Genomic DNA, 14,743 nt, shown 5'->3' with positions numbered 1-14,743 from the left:
GCGGCGGCGGCGGGGGATGGAAGGGGCCGGGCTGCGATCCTTCCTCCGCCCCGCGCCTGGGTCCCCTCGCCCCGCGGCGGACCCCAGGCCCTCCCGCAGGATGGGCCCTGCTCGCCGGGGATGCTCCAGGGGAGGGTGTCCCTGCCCTCGCCAGGGGGAGGGCTGAAACCGGATGGTCTTTAAGGACCCTTCCCATCCTGACTATTCCGTGATTCTTTGGTCCTATGAAATAATCAGGGTTCAGAGACCCTTCACCCCACCAGCAAAGCCCCCCAGCCCGCCAGCCTGCAGTGCACCAGAAGATCCCAGTTCTTCAAGCCAGGCCAGCCTGCACTGGAACTGGGGCTGCTGCAGTGGTTCCCCCCTTTCCTCACAGGGATTTCAGCAGCTGGGATGAAGCATTATCCCGCGTCCATCCTGGCAGCTGGAGGTGTTTGCTGCAGTCCCCCCAGACGGTGCTAACGCGGGTTCCAGAGGCACTTTCTCCTCCAGACAGGCATAGTGCAAGGACCCTCGGCAAGGAGCTGCTCAGAGTGCAGGGCTTTGTTTCCCCTCCTCTGAACATGCCAAGGACACAGCAGATCTCTCTGTCAGCCCCAGGGATTATGGCACAGCACCCTCATTCCTGCCTCTGCATCCCCCATCCCCATCCTTCACCCTCATTTCCTCCTCCCTGTGCCCACATCCCCACAGGTCACAGAACAGAATCGCACAGCTGTAACCACAGGCACATCCTGACACACCAAAACTGCCAATCCAAGCCTTCACCAGCACATTTCCACCCCAGCACCCCAGAAGTGCTGTGGGGACCCCATATCACCCAGAGCCTCAGATGTTCTGCAAGGCAGAGGCTCTTTCTCAGCCTTTAATTAAAAGTGTGCCAAGGTCACATTCCTCAGATCCCTGCTCTCCCTAGGAAGCCACAAAACAATTCAACTCCCTGTGTAACTTTGCCACTGACACCTCACAGTCCAGAATCCAGGATCCAGCTGAATGTCTCTATGGCAGGGAGCACTTCCTGGGAAAGATTTTTAGGGATAAAGCTTAAAAATGAGGTGCAGGACACCAGGTTCCTCACCTGTCTCTGGCAGGGAGTATCATCCAGAAGGTTGATGATGAGGGAATTTAATCCCCAGTTCTGGGGGAATGCTGCACAGGGTCGGTTCTTTGCCTCCTTGCTGGGCTCAATTAAAGCAACTTCTGTGAATGTTTGGAGTTTCTTGAGGGAAGGGATTATGGCTGTGAGTCCAAGGTGCCAGCTGCATTGCTGGAGTGGAGCAATGCCTCACTCATCCAAGCCTTCCAGGCAAGGAACACCACTGCCCAGGGAAGAATGGGATTTGACTTTGGCTTGTGATACTGCTCAAGTAAACACATTCAAGGTCTCCCTTTGCCACCACTGGAACCCATCTGGGTACCCCATGATCCAGAAGAAATTAGTGCTTTTAAGCAACATTTGATTTGTATTCAGAGGCTGTACCTGTGCCAGGCAGTGCTGGCCAAAGAGCCAGAGGGAAGTGGTGGGAGCTCTGTGCTGGCAGCTTTTGGAGCAGGGCTTGGCAGCAGGGGCGGGGCAGGGGGCTGGTAGCATGGGGCTGGCAGGAGCCACCACGCTCCAGTAGCATCCCTCCCTGCACAGATTCTGTCTCCACAGCAGTTTTCCAGTCACAGGTCACCAGTGATGCCCTGAGTGAGCTGGTCTCCCCCAGGGGTCAGCTGTTAATGTGGGAAGAGATGCTGGAGGCAGGGCTGGGGGAGAGGGAAGCTGCCTGTGGTTCCCTGGGGTTAAAGTTGGACTATGCAGGGCAGGAAGAGCTCAGCTTGGATTTTCCACCCTTCCCAAGATGGAAGCTGCTGGGATGGGGATGTGGGTTCCTCCCGTGGGACTGTCTCTCTCCAGAGGAACAGAGGGGTAAAGAGAAGAGAAGAAGCCACTGGGGACAAAAGTGACAGCAGGGAGAGAAGAGGGGGCTCAGGGTTTTGGAGAAGAGCCCATGGCAGGGCAGGACATGTGCAGGACCAACAGCTCAGAGCTTTTTCCCTATGCCCTGGGAGAGGGTGGCAGTGGTGGCTCCTATGGACACATCTGGGATGGGAAGAACAACAAAAAACAATATAAAAAAGAACCAACCTCATTGTCTCTCTTTAAAGAGAGAAAAATTAATCTCATGATAACTGCGCACCTCCTCTTGATTTTAGGGGTGGAGGGAAACAGAATCCTTGCTTGAATCTCTGGTAATCCTGGCAAAGCCTTCTCTGCTCTCTGCTGCTTCAGGTGGGGACTGAATCTGGGCAGGAGGGACCATGTGGATGGAGGAAGGAGGACCAGGCAGGGAGTGATCACAGCCAGGATCTGAGAGCAGAGAGAAGGAATGTTGTTATGGAGAGGCTGAAAGCTCGGGTGGGGATGACTCATGCTGGAGAACATACAGCTGTTGGAGCGGGATTTGGCACAGGCTCACGGGGCTGAGGAGCCTCCCCCATTACCAAAGAGGGGAAAGAGGAGCCTCCCTGATGGCTCTGACCTGGCAGAGGCAGCTGTCGACCTGTGCTGGAGGTGGTGGGCAGAGAATGCTGCCTGCTAAAGCAGGGTCATGGCCTGGACAGCATTTTGGGCAGGAGAGAGTGCGCAGTAGTGAGATCTCCTCTGGCTGAGGGATGTGTATCCTGAGTGCTGGGGCTCCTCTGCTCTCCATGATGCTGCCTTGGGGAAGGAGATTCAGAGCAGTGGGGTTGGGATGGGGCTGGACAGGTCAGCTGTGAAGGACAAAGCATGAAGCAGACATACCAGCTTGCCTAGTGACAGGGGAACCAAGGCATGGAGCAGAGACATGCTCCCTGTGGGCTCCTTGGCCCATGGTCACAGTGTCCTCATGCTGGGACAGGTGGATGTGGGGCCTGGAAGTGATTTCTGTCCAGGGAGTCAGACTGCCATCCCTCCTGGGCTGCTGGCAGCTGGTGATTGTAGGGCACCAGAGCTTCCATCCAACTCCCATCCAGCAGAAGATGCTGCAGCAGCTTCCCCAGAATTCACAAGGCTGCCACAGAGCTAAGGGGGAAAAACAGTCCCCCACATCCACTGGAGCCAGGGCAGGCAGACAAGGAGATTTGGGCAAGGCATTAGGAGCAGAAGGGTGACCCAACACCTTCCCAAAGTCACTTTCAGAGAGATGGTTTTTGTATGATGCCTGGAAATAACCAGAGCACGAGATTCCTGGTGCCGTGGGCTAATAGCTCCATAAGCTGCTTCAGAGGTGGCCCCATTACTGGGGTAAGTGAAACAACTGTAAATACAAACAGACTTGTAATTAATCATGCTCTGTAAATGTGAAGTCATTATCTGTATGTCCCTGGAAAAGTAATTATCTCCAGCTTTTCAATAAGAACTTGGAAAAACCTGAAGAGTTGAGTTCTGGAAATGTCATCCATCTCCATGTAGAAGAAAAGCTGCATATTTTCACATATTAATGCAAGTTAATCGAATGTACAAAATAAGTGATATTTAATACATCTCCAAAGCTGTAAGTTAGATGCCTCTTCTCTTCCCAGGGACTTATGAAAGTGTTTCGCAAACTTTTCCAGTATTGGACGCATTCTGTGCTGCTGTGTTTAATTTTCTAGCCAGTGGACATAAGATGGGATCTGATTTACAGATCTGTCCTCCTCTGCCATGTAAAGCAATCCTTCCTTGCCTGACCAGGCTCACGGGTGCAGAGCTCTGTGTAACGAATTCCTCTTTCCAAACAACAAAACCCAAATGTTTTCCAGTTGAAGGGAACATCAAGTCGACGACTTCAAGCCAAAGCACAGCTCTGTGGAGTTTTATGCAACGGAAAGTCCACAGAAACACACCCATGCTTGACCAAAAATATCTGGGAAGATGACATTGCCTGCTGCATTTGCATTCCCGATGCTCCAGCAGCCACTTGGGGAGAGGAAGAGCAAGAGGAGGAGGAGGAAAAGGAGGAGCAGGAAATGAGAGGCTGCAGAGCTGGGGCAGCCCTTGCCAGGAACTGCCGGGCCATTGCATTTCCAGCTTGGGCAGCGCAGTGTCAGCACGGGCTGGGTGGGACATCTGCACTGAAGGGGGTTTAACGTCACCCTGTGTCTCTAACACGCACTGAGAGCAGAGAGCTGCAGGGAAGGTGCTCGATCTTGTGCACACACACCCAGCGCTCCGTGGGTGGCTCAGGCTGGGGTCAGCGCAGCCAGAATGAATTTTAAGCGGCCAGAAACATTCAGGAGAGGAGCTTTTGCTCTGGAGTAGCTGCATTTGGTCATCACTTGCTTTTCTTGGTCACACAAAGGATCAAGATCCACATCCTGATGGGAAGGGTAGACTTTCTCTAAGGATTATTCAAAAATGCGCCAAAAGGCTCATCCTTCTATCTCTTCACCAGCTTTCAGAGAGTTTCTTGCATCAAAGTGTTTTGGTGTGTCATTTCAGTTATATCCTAAATTACTAAGCATTAGTGCTTGCTAATGTTGAAGTAACAGAAATAAAAGCTGAAGTATTTCAGCTAAAGCTGGGATGAGATATTTTACAGAAATGCAATATTCTGAGATTGCCTTTTCATTTCAAAATGAGCCATAATATTTCCAGCTCCACATGCTTCTTGGTGGGAAGGAAATCTGGATTTTTCAACCCTTTCTTGCTTTGCTGGAGCAGGCAGGAAAAGATTTGAGACAGGCTGTGTGAAACCTTGGTTGCTTGGGGCAGGGGCTGAGGGATCCTCCTGATGTCTGATCCTACAGGAGAAATGCCATGAGAATCCAATGAACCCATCAGGGCCAAATTTGAACAGTCACTGAGGGAAATGCATTTTAGACCCTGTTTAATCAAACTGCTGAACTTGTCACTGCAGGAGCTCAAGAACATGTTCAGAAGGGGCACACTGCAATTGAGGGGGAAGAGCTTCATCATCAGCTACCAGACGTGGTCCATGGGATGACAGGATGACATCTGTGCTGCAGAAGCCCTCGAGGCATTGTTTCTCTGAAGGGATGGAGCACACCAGGGGAGCATTTTCTTCCATCCATCCCTGACCCATGCCGAGATCCACATCTGGAAACTCTCCCATTCCTTTTTCCCTCCTCCATTAAATCACACCCTCATTAGCACCCAGCCTTCATTAGCAGCTTGCAGGGGGAAAGTGCTGTGCCCTGAAGGAGATGTGAAACCACAGGGTCTGGCAGTGTCTCTACTCCTTGTTCCCACAGTGGGACATGGAGCCATCCTGTACCAAAAGCCCCTTCCCAAAACACTTTAATATCTGCTTGGGTGATGCAGGAGCTGAGCATCCCCAGTCCATCACACAAGGAAAACTGCATGACTCGGATGTCTGGGTACCCATGAGACAGAAATGTCCCTTTGTCTGTCTCAATTCACAGGCTTAGGACACATCTTGGCTCAGAACATTAAATGGCCATTATTGGCAATTCAGATGCCTGAGCCCAGTGTTTCCAAAATACAGCAAATATCCTCACTGAAATGATGTCTCTTGCTGTGCCTGAGCACCAGGTCTTCCAGCAGCCCTAGAGAAGGCCCTGGTTCTGCTACCAAGCTGCTAAAGGATTAGTAAAGTAAAAAAACAAAAACCCAAACCAGAATTAAAAAATCACCCAGTGCAATATCCACAGCCTTTTCTTGTGCTTTAAAGTTGGCAACTGAGGGGAGGCAGGAGCAGGAGGAGCCTGTGCAGTGCCTCAGCACTAACACATTTATCTGCTCCTTGGCCCATCAGCTGCATCTCAGCATCTCTGGAAGATTATTGCATTTATCCATGTCCCTGTTTCAAATAACATCCAGGGAGCTGAGACCTCAGGAGGGGAGAGAGCTTGGTGAGATCCCCTGGAAAGGGAGATGAGCCCAATTCAGCCACAAAGCTTTCTTGTTTGGAATATTCTGTTTCGTCCCAGGATACAAACTCATCCTCTGCAGCCCTTTCCTTGGCAGATTTGGATCCCCCCACCCACATCACCTCACAGACACGGAGCCACTGCACAAAAGAGCTTCTCCCACTTTCTGGAGCATGGGAGGATTCAAAATGCTCCCCCACCCCTCACAGCAGGGCAGCCCCCAAGGCTTTAGGGGATCTCAGCCCTAGAACACCAGAACCCCAGCACAACCCTCACAGATCCTTCCTCCCCTGCTCCCCGGGGACACCAGCCTAGAAGCAGGGCTGGAGCTGCACCCTGATTGCCTTTAAGGTGTTGGCAAAATTAACCTGATAGGTTTGGAGCTGTGGGACCCAAAAGGCAGGAACACCCAGGCATTGAACAGCAACTGTCGAGGAACTCATTTCTCTCTGGTCTGCTCAGACATGGGGTTTGTCTTGGAGAAATTATTTTCTCTCCCCTGGGAAGGTCCTGGAAACCCCTTGGCTGCTCAATGGTTGAGATATGGCGACTTCATCAAAAGCCATGGGGCTTATATAGGGCTGGGATTCATCCAAAAGACACATTTCCACCCAAAGGGCACTTTGCTACCCAAAGCAAGCTGGAGCAGAGCCTGTTTGCCATATGGTGCAGCCAGGAGTAGCTGGAGCAAGGCTGTGGGGAGCTTCCACAATTGCATCTTTGCAATTTCTTCTCTAAAGTGAGAAGATCAAGAGGAAGAAGAAAGAGAGAGGGGACATTTGCAGGCATCCTTCTCCTTTCCTGCTGGAAAGCTCAGATGTTGAGGATGGGAACGCACCACACCTGTGATTTCCAGGAAATTATTTGGGCTACAGCATCTCACTGTGCTTGACCTTCCCAGGTCACTGAGAGGCTCCATAGACAGAGTAAGAAGAGCTATTAACGCTAATGGGTGGGAAGTGGCCATGAATAAATCAGCAGCATCTTTCCAGCCATCAAAGCCTGAAACTCTCCCATATGGAGCAAAGAGCAGATGGGAGGGAGGGTGATGCATGTCTGGTTTATGACAGGGGTTATCAGATGCTGTTACCTACCAGCCTCAGAGACTTGGCCCCACAGATCCCCACCCAGCTGCCATGGGGGGATTTTGGACCTCAGCCCCCAGCCCTGAACAGAAATCCCCTCCCAAAGCCACAGCTGAGCATCACAGAACGAAACCTTTCCCTTTGGAACAGCTCTGGGCTGGATCTGTGCAGGGGTTTCACACTTCCCTGCCCTTTCAATGTCACAGATGAGAGACAAGATGAGGAGAAGCATCGCTAGCCCAATTCCTCCCTGTAACCAGACACATCCCTCTTCCTCCATCCATCCAGCCTGGCCCCAGTAATCCCAAATCCCAGGCATTAGACATTTAATCTTGCATTTTATCATGTCTCCTCTTACCAGAGGGTCTGAAATTAAAAGGGAAGGAGGGAAGAGCTGAGCTCCTGTGAGTTTAATTGGTTCTGGCTGATAGATAAGAAGGAAGGAGGGAAACACAGCAGTTTCTTCTGCTGGCTTTCCCTGGTGTTTCCTGAGCAGCTGTAACTATTCCAGAAGAGGGAAAGAGATGCAGGATCGGGGAGGGAGAGGCCAAATGCCCCCTCCTAGGACAGAACAGGAGCTCGTGTTTGTGTCTCAGCTGGCCCCGGGCATGTGGAGCTGAGCCAGCAGCCTTGGCTGCACCCTGTGGACATCATTTTCCATGATGCAAACGGGGACAGAGGGAGAGAGGCCAAGGCAGGGCGTGGATGAGGCAGCGGGTTGGTGCCTTTGATGTTCTCTCCTGCCACCCAGAAAAGTTGGAGGCATCTCCCCTGCCCCCAGCTGCTGCTGGGGAGGGTCCCACGGGGGCTGTGAGTGGGGCGGGATGCTGAACACTGCAGCCAGTGGAATAGACTGAGACAGAGCCAGAGGGGATGGAGAACAATGAGCTGGGGGCCAGAGATCCCCATTTCCAAGCACAGCAGACTGGATTTGGCTGTGGCTCCCAGGGGGTACATGGTGCAAGTCACATCTCCTTTTGCTAATGCCCTATGGGTTCTGGCATATAAAAATGCCAGTTTCTATTCCCTCCCCCCAGCCTGTAATACATCCTTGGGACATCTCAGATTTTTATCCCAGAAGTCTCAGAGCAGGATACTGAACCATTCATGCAGAATACTGCAACATCTTGCTTGTCATCCCTGGGTCCTGCTGATGCTAATCAAAAAGGGTGTTGCCCTGGTTAATAAAAGCACTTATTTTATTATTATTGGCAGAATAGGTAATTTTTAATTGCACTCTCCATCCCCCAGATGAAATGAGGGACTGTACTTTGATCTCAGTTGAAAAAATTACAGGTATGTGTTATATGTATATGGATATATTTTATATATATCAATACATTATTTTCTAGATGAAAATAGATCCACAGATGATTGGAAATTTTTTAAAAGCCCACATGGTTAAGCTGTAGCCCCATTTTTCCTTATTTATCAGAAAAAAGCAGCATGTAGGAGTTCCAGCACCCCACACCTGTGGCTCTTGGATGGGGAAGGTAACTGGGAACCACAGGCTGGGATGCTGCAGGATTTCCCCAATGCCAGCCTGCAGGAGCAACTGGGAGAAGATGAGGTTTGGAAAAGCCTCACGTACTTAAAGAATAATGCAACCTGCCAGGCACTTAATGCAGCCAGATAAATGGAACTGCCAGCTGGAGCTCAGCCAGGAGAAACTGCCTGAGGCAGAGGCTCTGGGGACAGGGATGAGCTTGGGGATAAGGCAGGACAGTTCTGGAGCTGCCAGAACTGTCCTGTGAGGTCTTTCCTTGTGTGAGTGTGCAGAGGCTTTGGAAATAGGGCAAGATGGGGAGGTGGGATCTCCCTGTGGTGCTGGGCAGGATCCCCAGCCAGGCTGGGATAGCTGAGGGTGGGCAGGAAGGGTCCAGGGAGACTTGAGAGTCCCTTCCAGGGACTAAAGCTTTCCAGGAGAGCTGAAGAGAGACTTTGGACAAGGGCGTGGAGGCATAAGAGGGGAGAATGACTTTCCACTGCCAGGGGGCAGGGATGGATGGAACATTTCCTCTGAGGGTAGTGAGACCCTGGCACAGGGTGCCCAGAACAGTTGTGACTGCCTCATCCCTGGAAGGGTTCAAGGCCTGGTTGAATGAGGCTTGGTCTAGTGGAACTCTCTGCCCATAGCACAGGGGTGGAATGAGATGGGTTTTATGGTCTCTTCCAAGACAAATCATTCTGGCATCCTGTAATCTGGGGAGATGGCTTAAATCAAGGGAATCACAGAATTGTTCAGAGATCATCAAGTCCAACCATTCCCCAGCACTGCCAAGGCTACCATTGACCATGTCCCCAAGTGATACATCTGCACATCTCTTAAATCCTTCCCTGCCCTGGGCAGCCTGTGCTAGAGTTGGATCACCCTTTCAGTGAAGAAATATTTTGTAATATCCCCCCTGAGCCTGCCCTGGCCTAGCCTGAGGCCGTTCCCTTTCCTCTTGTCCCTGTTCCCTGGGGCACAGCCCGACCCCTCCGGCTGTCAGGGAGTTGTGCAGAGCCAGAATATCCCCCCTGAGTCTCCAGGCTGAGCCCCTTTCCCAGGTCCTCAGCCATTCTTCATCAGATCTGTGCTGCAAATACCCCACAAGATGAACAAGAGACGTCCTGGTGTCCCCAGCAGCCCCCTGGGCACTGGGCATGGGGCACAAAACCAGCAGCGTCGGGAGGTTTAACTTCCCGAACTGGCAACACCCCCAGTGTGTGAGCATCCCCCAGACGGCTGCTCTGCAGGGAAATGGGCTCACAGAGAACATCCTGCAGCTCAAACTGAGCCTGAGAACCAGGCTGTGCCCGTGCCGGCCCAGCATCCTCCGCAACGGGCTCCATATGGCAGCTATTGCTGCTGGCAAGGGGAGAGGTGTGCACTGTGAACGCAGACACACGGACACACGGACACATGGACACACAGACACACACACACACAAGGACACAGAGACACACAGACACACGGACACACACGGACAGACACACACAGACACACAGACACAGACATGGACACACAGACAGACACACACAGACACACAGACACACGGACATACAGACACATGGACACACGGACACACACACACACACACAGACACCCACACACACACACCCACACAGACACACACACACACACACAGACACAGACACACAGACACACACACAGACACACACACACACACAGACACACACACACACACAGACACACACACAGACACAGACACACACACAGACACAGACACACACACAGACACAGACACACACAGACACAGACACACACACAGACACAGACACACACACAGACACAGACACACACAGACACACACACACACACAGACACAGACACACACACACACACAGACACAGACACACACACAGACACAGACACACACACCCACACAGACACAGACACACACACAGACACACACACAGACACAGACACACACAGACACACACATATACACACACAGTGCGTTGTTGTCATCTCCCTGCCCCGTCCCAAGCCCCCAGCTCCTCCCGGTGCTTTAATCATCTCCACATTCTCAGGAGGGAGCGCAGCCAGCGCCCCAGGCTGCCTGTGTGGGCTTTGGGCCCAGCTCGCTCAAAGGAGCCCGGCACGGCCTCAGGAGGGCTCAGCCTTTCCCTGCCCCATCCTGGGCTTTGCCTCTTGGGGAGGAACATCCAGAAGCTGCCACTCCAGACCCTGGATGTGAGCGCTGTGAGCTCCTGCTGGCTCGGGACACGTTTGGAGAGGGTGGCTGAGCACACAGGCATTAATGAGAGAAGCCAGTAATGCTGTTTGCAATTAAACAGCTCAGCCCTTTCCAGAGCAAGACTGCTTCTCACCCCTGAACTACAGCAACCTTCAAAGCCTTTGGCCAGAGTTCCTTGGCACAGGGTGAGTTTTCACCCCTCCTGTCCAAGAGGTCTCTGGAAAGGACTCTCTGACGGTATGAGCAGAGCTGAGGAGGCTGGATGCTGGAGGGAATTCAGGAGGGGAAATTACCCCAGTTACCACTCAGAAGTTTTACCTCAGAAACACCAAGCCTCCTCCAGCCCATCCCAATCCGTGCTCTGCATCCACAATGGCAGCGAGTGGCTGCGGCCGGGGCCCGGTGCCAGCCCCAGGACAGCACAGCCGAGCGGGCCCTGCTGCAGAGACAGCAACAACCATGGAAAGTGCTCCTCATAATCCCTCTGGAGAGGATCAAGCCATGCTGAATGCAGAAATGAAGACATTTTATGGCCACCTAAGGACTGAGCAAGAGAGCAGACACCAGCAAAGGGATCCATGAGGGAATGAGTGGAAGTAACAAGAAACTGGGGCTTTTTTGGGAGCAAAAGGGATAACTTTCATTTAGGGAACCTGACACTGTTTCTCCAAGTAAGTTTTCAACTACAGACTGGGAAAATCCTGTAATAATTATGTTCATGGTGTAGTATTACGGAAAATGCTGTAATGAGATTGGGGCTGTGCTAGGCTCCTCCAGAGAGCAGAGGGGGAACATGCACAACCTGCTCCATGTGCCCACTCCCCTCCATCCTCTCCTGCTCCCGGCAGAGATTCCAGGATTTGGGAACCCTCCTGATGCGCAAAACACCATCATGAGGTGAGGAAAGGCTGCAGGTTTCTCCCAAGCTGGAGTGAGCTAATGAAGGTCTCAGGACACCGTGGCTTGGCCGAGGCTTTCCAGCCCTCTGATCCTCTTCAGCTTCATCATCTCCACCAGTGAGATTTTCCTGGAGGTATTTCTGGCTCTTTCTGTGTTGCTCTCCATATCCCACTGAATATTGCATGTGCTATCCTTCCCCAAGGACTGTTAGTCTGAAGAGAACTGATTCTTTTCTAGAGCTGCTAAATGGCACCTCTCCTGTTCCCTGGCGTGATTAGATCTGTGCATTTACCACTGGTTATGTTTGCAGGCACTTTTGGGTGTGATTAGCAGCTGAGGGCTGCCAAGGAGTCAAGCTCAGGCGTTAGAGCCTCTCTGGGGGCTGCAGAGGAAACAAAAGCAGCATTTTTTCCTTTCCACAGAGGCTCGTGGTTGAACTCAGCACAGATGGGTGGTGGCGGAGCAACCCTGAGGGGTCTGAGCTGCCCACAAGGGCCCAGGCCGCCCACCCCATCCATTCCAAGCCCTTCTGCCCTGGGGTGTTTGGCTGGAGATCCTGACCCAGACAGAGCAAGAAAAAAGGAGTTGGAGCTAAAAACGGGGAAGAGACAGGGAGGGGAGGAGACACCTTCTAAAGGGTTGGGGGGGGGAAGGGGCGAATCTGTACTGTGGGGCCTTCCAAAGCTCTGTTCCTTACAGAAGTGCTTATAGAGATTATTGTTCTTAATTTATGTAGATCTACTCTGGCACTAGAAGAACTTAGAAACTAATTAAACAGCAACTGAAGAACAGCCCTGGCCTTGGATCTCACCCAGAGGGAAACAATTCCTGGGAATCCTGAACCAAGAGGGAGCTCAGCTGTCAAAATGCTGCTTAATCTTCTTAGAGATGATATGAAATTTGGGGTGATTTTCTGGAGAAAAGGGAAACAAATCCTGCAAACTCTTTTGGCATCAGTGGCCCAGGGGAAAGGAATCATCTGATGAGCAATGATTTTTGACGCTATGTTAAGTAAAGGACTAGGACCCAGTCTCCAAGTGACTGTGTCTGGATGAAATCCAGGGAAAAAAGGAGGTGGCTTTTGGGAGAACACTTTGCTAACGCTATTAATGGGGAGAAGAGCAATTATACACATGGCTGTAATAGGCAAGAAAATAGTTAACACTCTGCCACAGCTCAAGTAGTGATTTTATGAGTCCTGATGAATTTGAGCTCCCATAGGAATATCAAGGTGGGGTTTTTCACTCTTTTGGGACTATTTCAGGCTCTCACATACAACTACTGAATTTTTCTAAATGGATTTAAATCTATGGATTTAACTGAGCTCCCTGATCAGCAGTGAATTAAGGGACCCTGTTGTCCTGTGAGGACAGAGCCCCACCACACCTCAACTCTGCACCCCTTCAGCTGGGGATCCTTTCAGTTGATGCCTTCCTAAAGTTATCCAGCATTTGCTGAACATTGCAAGGAGCTTTTCCAGGTTAATCATGCTCAGAGCCTGGGCAGGCAGGCATGAGGAAAGTGAGAGGAGAAAAATCTTGCTGTGTTATTATAATAAAACACACAATAAATACTAAGGAAAGCATTCCATACATCCTGTCTGAGGAAATTCACCATGCCTGACCTCAGCCAGCTGAAAATCAGCCGTCCCCTGGGCTCTTCTGAGGGTTAAGGGAGAAAGTCAGCATTTCCACACATCTAATCCCAAAAGAGCTGTGTAAGGAGAAGGGGATTCCTTCATTTCATCAGATGATGATTCCTCCTGAATCCAGTGCCAGAGCTGAGGTACCTCAGACAAGATGTTCAGCTTTGTGAAGGCCGATGCCACTTGAAACAAATCAGACTTTGACAGTGCCCAGCATGTCTCTGGACCACACCAGACCCCATCAGAGCTGTCCTATCTCATTCCCAGCTCTCCTTGGCGTGCCAGGGGAAGGGATGAGAGCCGGCAGCGGGAGCAGGCTCAGGCTGCAGCTCCTGTCCTCGTTTGCCCTGTGCTGAGCAGCTGACTCTCCTCGTGGCAGCTCCTGCAGTCCCTGCACCCATCTGGGGGATGCTCCTCTCTCTCAAACAGCCACGGGATGGACCCGGAGGGCCCAAAGCACAGAGCAGCAGAGCAGGGCAAGGGGAGGTGAGAGCACCCGGTGCTCGCAGGGCGTCGCTGGCAGGGTGAGCCTACCCCATGGGATCAACAGCAGCCTTTGTTTTCTTTATCCCTTCCAATTAATCAATTTTACCGCTAAACAAAGATGACTCTTTGAAGGGGAGGTCTCCTATTTCAAATCTTGTTTCAGGAGATGTTGTGGATGATCTTGACCAGACATGTCTTCTTAAAGGGATGCAGATGCTACTGCTCTGGCTGAGCACCCTGGAAGGTCATGGAATCCCAGAATGTCCTGAGCTGGAAGGGACCCACAGGGATCATCCAGTCCAACCCTGGCCCTGCCCAGAACCCCAATAACCCCACCCTGGGCACTGCTGGAGCCCTGTCCAAACTGCCCTGGAGCTCTGGCAGCCTCGGGGCCGTGCCCATTGCCTGGGCAGCCTGGGCAGTGCCAGCACCCTCTGGGGGAAGAGCCTTGCCCTGATCTCCAGCCTGAGCTGCCCTGGCCCAGCTCCCTGGCTCCTGTCACAGGAAGCAGAGATCAGAGCTGCCCCTCGGGAGGAGCTGCAGACCCCAGGGAGGTCTGGGCTCAATCTCCTCTGTTCCAGCTGAACACGTCAAGTGACCTCAGCCACCACTCTGGTGGTCCCTCCTGATCCTTCAGCACCCTTGTAGCCTCTTTTGGATACTTTCTAGGATATAAGATCAAAAAGTCCTTGGAGAATTCACTTTAATACCTCATATTCCTCTTCAAAGATGAGTTACCTGCTTTCTACCAATCTGAAGGACTTAAACATGTATTACCAGCTCTTCCCACTGGGAAAGTTCATGCAGGAAGATCATATTCATCTCATGTGGTTGACAGAATGCTCCTGAGGAGGACCTGGGCTGCAGCACTGACCTTCATCACCTCACCACCAAGACTGAACCCCTGATGTCTTTGATGCTATTAAGCACCTCTTGAGTGTGGGTGAGAGCCAAAGCTCATGGCTGAGCCATAGCAAGTCTCCAGTTGGGCTGAGTATTGATTTTTGGAGGACTTTAACATATTATTCTCCTCCTGGTTATCACCACAAGCTCTTAGTGCTTCC

This window comes from Ammospiza nelsoni, chromosome 25 (assembly GCF_027579445.1).
Source record: "Ammospiza nelsoni isolate bAmmNel1 chromosome 25, bAmmNel1.pri, whole genome shotgun sequence".
Taxonomy (NCBI): domain Eukaryota; kingdom Metazoa; phylum Chordata; class Aves; order Passeriformes; family Passerellidae; genus Ammospiza; species Ammospiza nelsoni.
Note: the sequence above shows the minus strand (reverse complement) of the source record.